A 6,923-nucleotide genomic window follows, 5' to 3' on the forward strand; every position below is an offset into this window, starting at 1 on the left:
CCCCCCACGCCCCCAAACACTCCATGGCGCCCGCGCTCTCTCAAAATAAAATAAAATAAAATAAAAATACAAATACTGAAGGGGGAAAAAAAAGGGAGGAACTCCACAAAACAAAATACACATAGAAAAATCGCTCCCTTGTTTCAAAATATTTACAGCTGAGCATCTCCAGGCCACCCAAAGTGTGGTGGTCAGTGGTCCGTGCAGAGCCGGCCCCACGGTGACAGGCGGGGCCGGGAGGGCGGTGGGGTGCGGACTCGGGCTCCTGGGCGACGGACCCGGCTTCTCGCCTTCTCTCCCGGTTAGTGTTGGCTCCAGGGACGTGGCCATGAGAACGGTTTCCACCAAAGCCGTCCTCCACGGAAACCACAGAGACGAGGTAACCTTTCCTCCGTCGGAGTAGAAAAAAGCACGCTTGTGTGAGCGTGTCGGGGAAGGGCAGGGAATGTGGACAGAGAGGGAGGGGTGGTGTAATAACTCTTTAGTCATAAGACCTGCCAGTTGGTAGTTGCTAGTATTCCAGACACTTCCTAATGCCAGACAAATGCCCCGAGCCTCGGCATGTCTGGCCGGGAGATCTATTCATCTGATAGCAGCCCGGCGCTTGCGGGAGAGCAGATCTGGGGGCCGCCGGCTCCGCTGCTAATCAAACACGACATTGTTCTCCGAGCGAAGAACGGGAAGGTTTGTTTCGGGCGCACAACTTGTTTTTCTTTTCTAAGAGGCACCCAAGTTGCTTTAACAAGTTGCTACAAAACTTGGGCTTCCTGAGGTGAGGCCGTGGCGCACAGTGCCGGTACTGTACCGAAATCCAGGGAGGGAGGGTCAGAGTTAGTCATTAAAAAAGAGGGGAAAAAAAAAAAAAGCGCCCCAGGCACTTCATGCCTGGAAATGATGTAACAGGAGCCACTCCTCTGTTAGAACTACAACCAAACAATGCTCAGGCAATCCACGGCAGCTGCTCTCCAAATGTCCGCGCCAGCCCCGTCCAAAGAGCTTGAAAGGCACCAAGCTGGAGGGCTTCGTGCTGTACCTTTCTCGCCCACATTCTCCCCAGGCCCTCCCAGGAACCTGGCAACAGGTAACGTGGCAACCTTTGCTTTATAAAATGGCAAGTGGCATCATTTCAGAGAACAAATGGATTTTTTTTTTTAAAGCCAGCTGCATCTCCCCCCACCACCTCCATACCCCGCCCCCACCCCCCAGCCAAGAAGCCGAGAAAAAGGTACTGCTGCGGGCAGCGCTGCTCTCGAGTGCCGCCTTGTGGCTAAGATGGGAACACCGAGGTACCCCGAAATCCGCGGCTCGGCTCCCAGGTAAGTCACGCTACCGCAAGGGGTGGACATCTTTGCTAGACTTGTCTGCCAAAAAAACATCTAGAGCGCTAGCCAAGATTCAGAATGTCTTGCTTTTTAACTTACGCTTTAACGAAAATGTTACCCTAGCTGCAGCAGAAGATCTCTGGGCTGAAGTTGTGCTAGGGTTAACGTTTTTTATCCGGGAGAAGGTAAGTTGAAAAGCAAGAAGTGCTGTAGCCCTTTGGTTAGGTAGATGGCAGCAAGGTTGAATAGCCAAGAAACTGAGGATTCTTGCTGGATGGGACTTGCATTTTCCATTTTTAATTTTTATGTAATTTTGTAAGTTGTATGCAGAAACCTTTCTTTTGGGCAGGAGCATTTCTGATTCACCTCTCTGGCTTCCAGTTCCCCTACTTGCAAGGATTATTCAGGATTCCCAGACTGCAGGCCCAGCTTCGCAGAGAGTAGGGCCTGCAGTACCAGTTTAGCTTTTATCTCTGTGTGGGGCAAACACTCACAGAAATGCCAAGGGCACTGTTTTTAACCAGTCTTCTTTCTCGCAGGTACTCCCCCTTCTCATGTCTCTGATTTGGAGGGAAGGCTACAGTTGTGAGCTGCTGATAGCTCCGGCTGGTTGCGAGGGCATCGTTCTTTCTCCTTCTCTGGAAATGTTAACTGGAAACTAAGCAAGAGGTTTAGATCAAAGTAACTGTGCTCTTCAGAAAGTTCCATTAATTAACTAAATTAAAGGAAGTTAAATGATGTTTGGAGGAAAGTCATTTTAGAAGGCCCAGGTCCAGGGACTGAGGTCTGAAACTTCTGTTGTGGACTTGTAATGAAGCTTGGCAGCAAGTTAAATAATATTAGAAATTGAGGGTTACCATATGGAAAACCAGTTGTTGCCTGAAATCAATCATTTCAAAGGAACATCTTGAAAGTAGACAGACATTTGGCTAGTATTTGCCTAGACCGTTTAATACTAAAGATTAAAAGCCCACAACTCTGAGTAAGAATCATTTGACCAGTAGCCACGGTGAGTCATAGCCTTCTTAAGAACTGGGCACAAATATTCAAGTCAGGATGTTGAGAACACTGGGCTTACTAATTTGCAAGGCAGGGCCATTGCTTCCAGAAGGGAATGTGATCAGGATTTCACGGCTCATTTTCCCGGTCTTTCCAACAGGTGCTGTTGAGTCATTCATGTAAAGTGACTGCCCTGGCAGTTTCATCTGTTAGGATTAAATTTCCATTTGTTCCATCACTTTATGAAGTGATTTCTACCATTGAGTCAGATATGTCACTTCCTGTAGGACTTAGGGATTTTTTTTTCAACATTTGTAAGAGTACGTGTGTTTTTCAAAATTTGTCCCAGCCAGTCTGCAGGTTTTCCTGGATTGAATGGATTGTTTACAGGAGGGGAACATTCAGGGCCCAAGGTCAGGGTTACCAAATTATATAAGGTTTCCTGTCTGGGCAGTTGGTCTACCAACTCCTCAGGTTAGCGCAGACTGGGTCTTGTAGGACAGCAGCCTACAAGGCCCGGGGTAAGGATCGTGCCAGGAGTGGGGAAGGAAATTTTTCTTTGAAGCTTCTCATCAGCTAGCTTTCATTTCTTGTCACATGTCACTTCACAACGATACTTTCCTATACTCTCTGTAGGTGACTTCTTTTTTTTTCTTGACTAGGAATTCTGAGAAAGGAATTTAGTTAAGGACGTAAGAACCACCAGGTCAGGCATCGCTGTCCATTCTATTCATGATGACCACAGTGTTTGGAACGTGCGTGGCACGTGGGAGTTAAGTAGTAATGAACAGGGATGAGAAGACATTTCCTGGAGAAAAAGAAAAAAGGACTACTAATCAGGAAAGGGGGGTCACCGGGGTAGAAGTGAAATGAATACTCAGCAAAGCCATTCTCTGTGACAATCAAATCTCCTGTCACTGATGGCCACTTCTGTTTGGCATTGGCCAAGGGCTGGCCGAGTGCAACTGTGATCGGCCAACTTGCGCCATGAGCTAGTATGCAGGAAAGCCCAACCTAATACCACCTGAAAGCAACTGGTCCTATGGATTATTCACCTCACTTCCTCCATCCTCTGCTTGGCTTTACCCATGGGCCCTTGGCAAATGGCCGCATGAGGGGCCCGTGATGCTAACTGCCCTTTTCCTGTGCATCTGCCTTTCTTTGCCCTCTTATTATTCTGCTCTTCTCTGCTTGCACGAGATGGATATCTGAGAGCCAGGCTTTACCTCCTGATCTTATTTCTTGAGAATTAGTAGCCCCTACACAGTGGGACCTGGAGCCTGGAATACAGGGAAAAATTTGGAAGAGAATCACACAATCAAACAGGACTCCCCTGCCATGTCGTTTGGTGTGTGGTAAACAAAGTAGAACTCAAGCCTACCTCATCCCGGGTCAGTATGGAGTAGTTGACGGTCGATGGGAGCAGGGTATCAGGCACGTATTGCCAACTTGTCCCGCGTGAGAAAGTGGTTGGCTGTGCAGCCAGTGACGTGTGCGCAAACCAGTGTATGTCACAAGTGCGGTCAGGCTAAGTCCTAACTGAAACTTCCGGCTGGATTTGTTGGTAACCCCTGCTCACTGTCAGACTGTCCGGGCTTTTGAGAGAGGGCAGCCCTCTCAGCCGCCTGCTTCTGCTGCCCTGTGGACGGGGGGCGGGGGGGGGGGGGTCTGCAGGCAGGGCTTGGCCTGGAGCAGAAACTTCTGCACAAGGCAAGCTTAAATCCCCCAACCCAGGAAAACAGGATGTGTGGGGAAGTGTAGAAAAAAGAAAATGCATCCACCATTCCTTCCTGTTGGTTTCAGCGTGATGAGGAGTAATTATCCGGGTCTGGAGAGCAGGGCATGTGGGAGGCCACAGGACGCCCTGGTGTGTGTAGTTAGGCAGTTAATTATTCATCCCGCTCCATTCCTCTTTCCTCTCTGAAACCCCCCTTTTCAAAGGAAAAACAGGAAAACTGTCTGGGTTAATCTGTAGAACACAGTTTCTGTCAGCCCACTCGGCCCAGGAAGGAGACCGGCCCGCTGCTGAGTCTCAAATAACCGAATGAGCGCTTAAAACGACACCTCCTTGTCCAGCTGTGTCCCTGACAGATGAGAACGCAGATCCAGAGCGGGACCTGCCCCGGTGTCCCCAGGCCTCTCTGTCCACACCACGCTCCAAACAGGACTTTGGTCCTCCAGTCAGTCTTTACAGTTGGTATGGAAAGGCCTCTTAAGGATTGCATTACAAATTGTACTTTACAGTTGGGTTTTGGTCATTTGGCAAAAATTTAATAAAAATAACCTAGGAAACTGATGAGGCCCACGCTAAGACCGGTATCAGTTTACTCTGCCTGCCCCCACCATCATCCACCTTCACCGTGCTCAAGAGAGCCAGGCGCTGTACCTAGAACCCCAATTCCCCAAGCGACGAGGGGGCCGGAGAGTGCGGGCTGCCCATGTTCTCCGCAGTGGAGTCTGGCTCGAGCCTGACTTCTTCCCAGCTAAGCCTCCTTACTTAGATTTGAAAGAGCTGCCTTCTAGTTTTATCCTTAAGATTCTCCTTTGAACCCTTATGAGAACGTCATCTGTATCCAAAAGCCCTTATCTGACTCTCTCGGTTGAATGTGTTTGGGGTTCAGAACTTTTTTTGTTTTAATATTTTTTAAAAAAGATTTTTATTTATTTATTTGTCAGAGAAAGAGCCGGAGTGGGAGGAGCAGCAGCCTGAGCGGAGGGAGAAGCAGGCTCCCCGCCCAACAAGGAGCCCGATGTGGAAGTGGGTCCCGGGACCCTGGGATCAAGTGACCTGAGCCGAAGGCAGATGCTTCACCGACTCGCCACCCAGGTGTCCCTCAGAACATTCGTGGGTCGTAGAAGCTGATGAACCCGACATGACTCAGGGTCTGGGGCAGCACCTCTGAGGACGTGCGCTAACCTGTTTGCAGGAAGAGGGAGGACAGCCATACTGCAAGTGCCAAGGTCAGGCTTTGGCCCATGGCTTTCGGCATTGCAGATGAAGGGATGGTGTCTCCCTGCTCCTCTGGAAGCCTTGGAGCAGCAAGCGCTCCAGCTGGGGACTTTCTCCTCCAGAGGCATCTCAGGCCCTGCCTGGAGGGGTGTCCCAACCAAAGCTGCGGAGAGGATGGGGGGATGGGGGGACGGGTGGCGAGGGGTGGTGGCGGACTCCGCATTGTAGGTGGGCAAGGTTTCCGTATGTTTAAGGAAAAGAAATCCAAGATCAGGTTTGATAATTCTCCTCACATTGTCTCTCTTCCCTTGACCGGGTGGGAGTGCGGGGTGTTCATTGGTTTCACACACTGTATTCAGAAACATCTTGTTTTGATTTTTGTGAAAATGGTAATTGGGGTGCTCCTAGGGGCTTTCAAGTAACCTTTCCCCACAAGGGGGAATGATGTGTGCATAAACTACAGGATGGGATTGTCTTCTGTGTTCTTGAAGATAAACCCCTCATACTTGCAAGGTTGCTCGGATGTGTTTTCACTCATCTTTATCATCATTCTTTCTCATTCTCTCCCCCTGCCCTTAGGCTATAGTTACTTCCCAGTCAAATAAATGAAACCAGTGTTCTTCTCCTTGACCCACCGGAATTTGTACTCACGGGAGGTGGCTCTGTGCTAGGTCCTGGCTGGGCACCGTGCTAAGTACACGCTGCTTAGGACCCTCACCTCAGAGTTTTCTCTGCCAAGGCCCTCTTCCCTCACTGAAGCGCTACCTAGTACACACAGTTCGAAAGTTCTTTTTCTTTCCTTCTTTCTTTCTTTTTCTTTCTTTCTTTCTTTCTTTCTTCCTTTCTTTCTTTCTTTTCTTTCTAGAAAAATTTTATTTATTTATTTGAGAGAGAGAGACAGAGCACAAGCAGGGCAGAGGGAGAGGGAGAAGCAGACTCCCCGCTGAGCAAGGAGCCCAACATGGGGCTCGATCCCAGGACCCTGGGACCATGACCTGAGCCGAAGACAGATGCTTAACTGACTGAGCCACCCAGGCACCCCCAAAATTATTTTCAAAACGCACATAAGATCTTACACCACATTTCCAACCCGAGAGAGGAGATATGCATGTAAGAGCTTGAATAAACAGAATACAGAATAAACCAAGGGGTGGGTAGACACATTAGCACACATACATAGATGAAACGCCAGAAATTTACAGTATCTGAAACACTGCACTGCCTCCTGATGTGGGTAACAGTCTCCTTTTCAAAAAGAACCAGAGAAAGAAAAGGCAAAACGATTTGATTATTTTGTATTTCTGGTCATTGGTGAAAGATTTTATGAAGTCTCAATTCCTTGAAAAGGCAGCTATACCCACTGCAAACCTACCAAGCCAGAGGATGTGAAAATACCTGTGTTGCATGCTTGGGGCCGGGGCTTGTAACTGACACCATTTGTAATTGCAGTAGCAGGATGACCACGGAGGTGCCGAGGAGCAGGAATGCGGAAAAACTAGAGGAAACCAGCGCTAGTGTTTGGATCGAAATTAACGACCAATAAAAAGCGGGGAAATGGATCACAGAGAAGGGAAGAATTTTGATGGCCACTGCTCGAAGATTCAGCCCCTTTGCAGTTGCTGATACCTTGTCAGGTCTCCAGATAAAGGCAA

At 48.9% G+C, this 6,923-nt stretch overlaps 1 protein-coding gene and 1 long non-coding RNA gene across 13 annotated transcripts in view; one reads left to right on the forward strand and one right to left on the reverse strand.

Moving 5' to 3' along the window:
* Positions 1–6,923, reverse strand: part of DLGAP1 (DLG associated protein 1) — an 843,835-nt gene that overhangs the window by 66,383 nt on the left and 770,529 nt on the right. The gene's annotated exons all lie outside the window — the stretch shown is intronic.
* Positions 232–6,919, forward strand: LOC130543947 (uncharacterized). Of its 2 annotated transcripts, none has more exons than XR_008959746.1 (3): positions 232–1,316; positions 4,998–5,282; positions 6,721–6,919. It is a non-coding gene; the product is annotated as an uncharacterized LOC130543947 (long non-coding RNA). The 2 variants fall into 2 exon arrangements; XR_008959745.1 differs by lacking the exon at positions 6,721–6,919 and having other exon boundaries at positions 232–1,081; positions 1,158–1,316; positions 4,998–5,901.

This window comes from Ursus arctos, unplaced genomic scaffold, assembly GCF_023065955.2.
Source record: "Ursus arctos isolate Adak ecotype North America unplaced genomic scaffold, UrsArc2.0 scaffold_17, whole genome shotgun sequence".
NCBI classification, from domain to species: Eukaryota; Metazoa; Chordata; class Mammalia; order Carnivora; family Ursidae; genus Ursus; species Ursus arctos.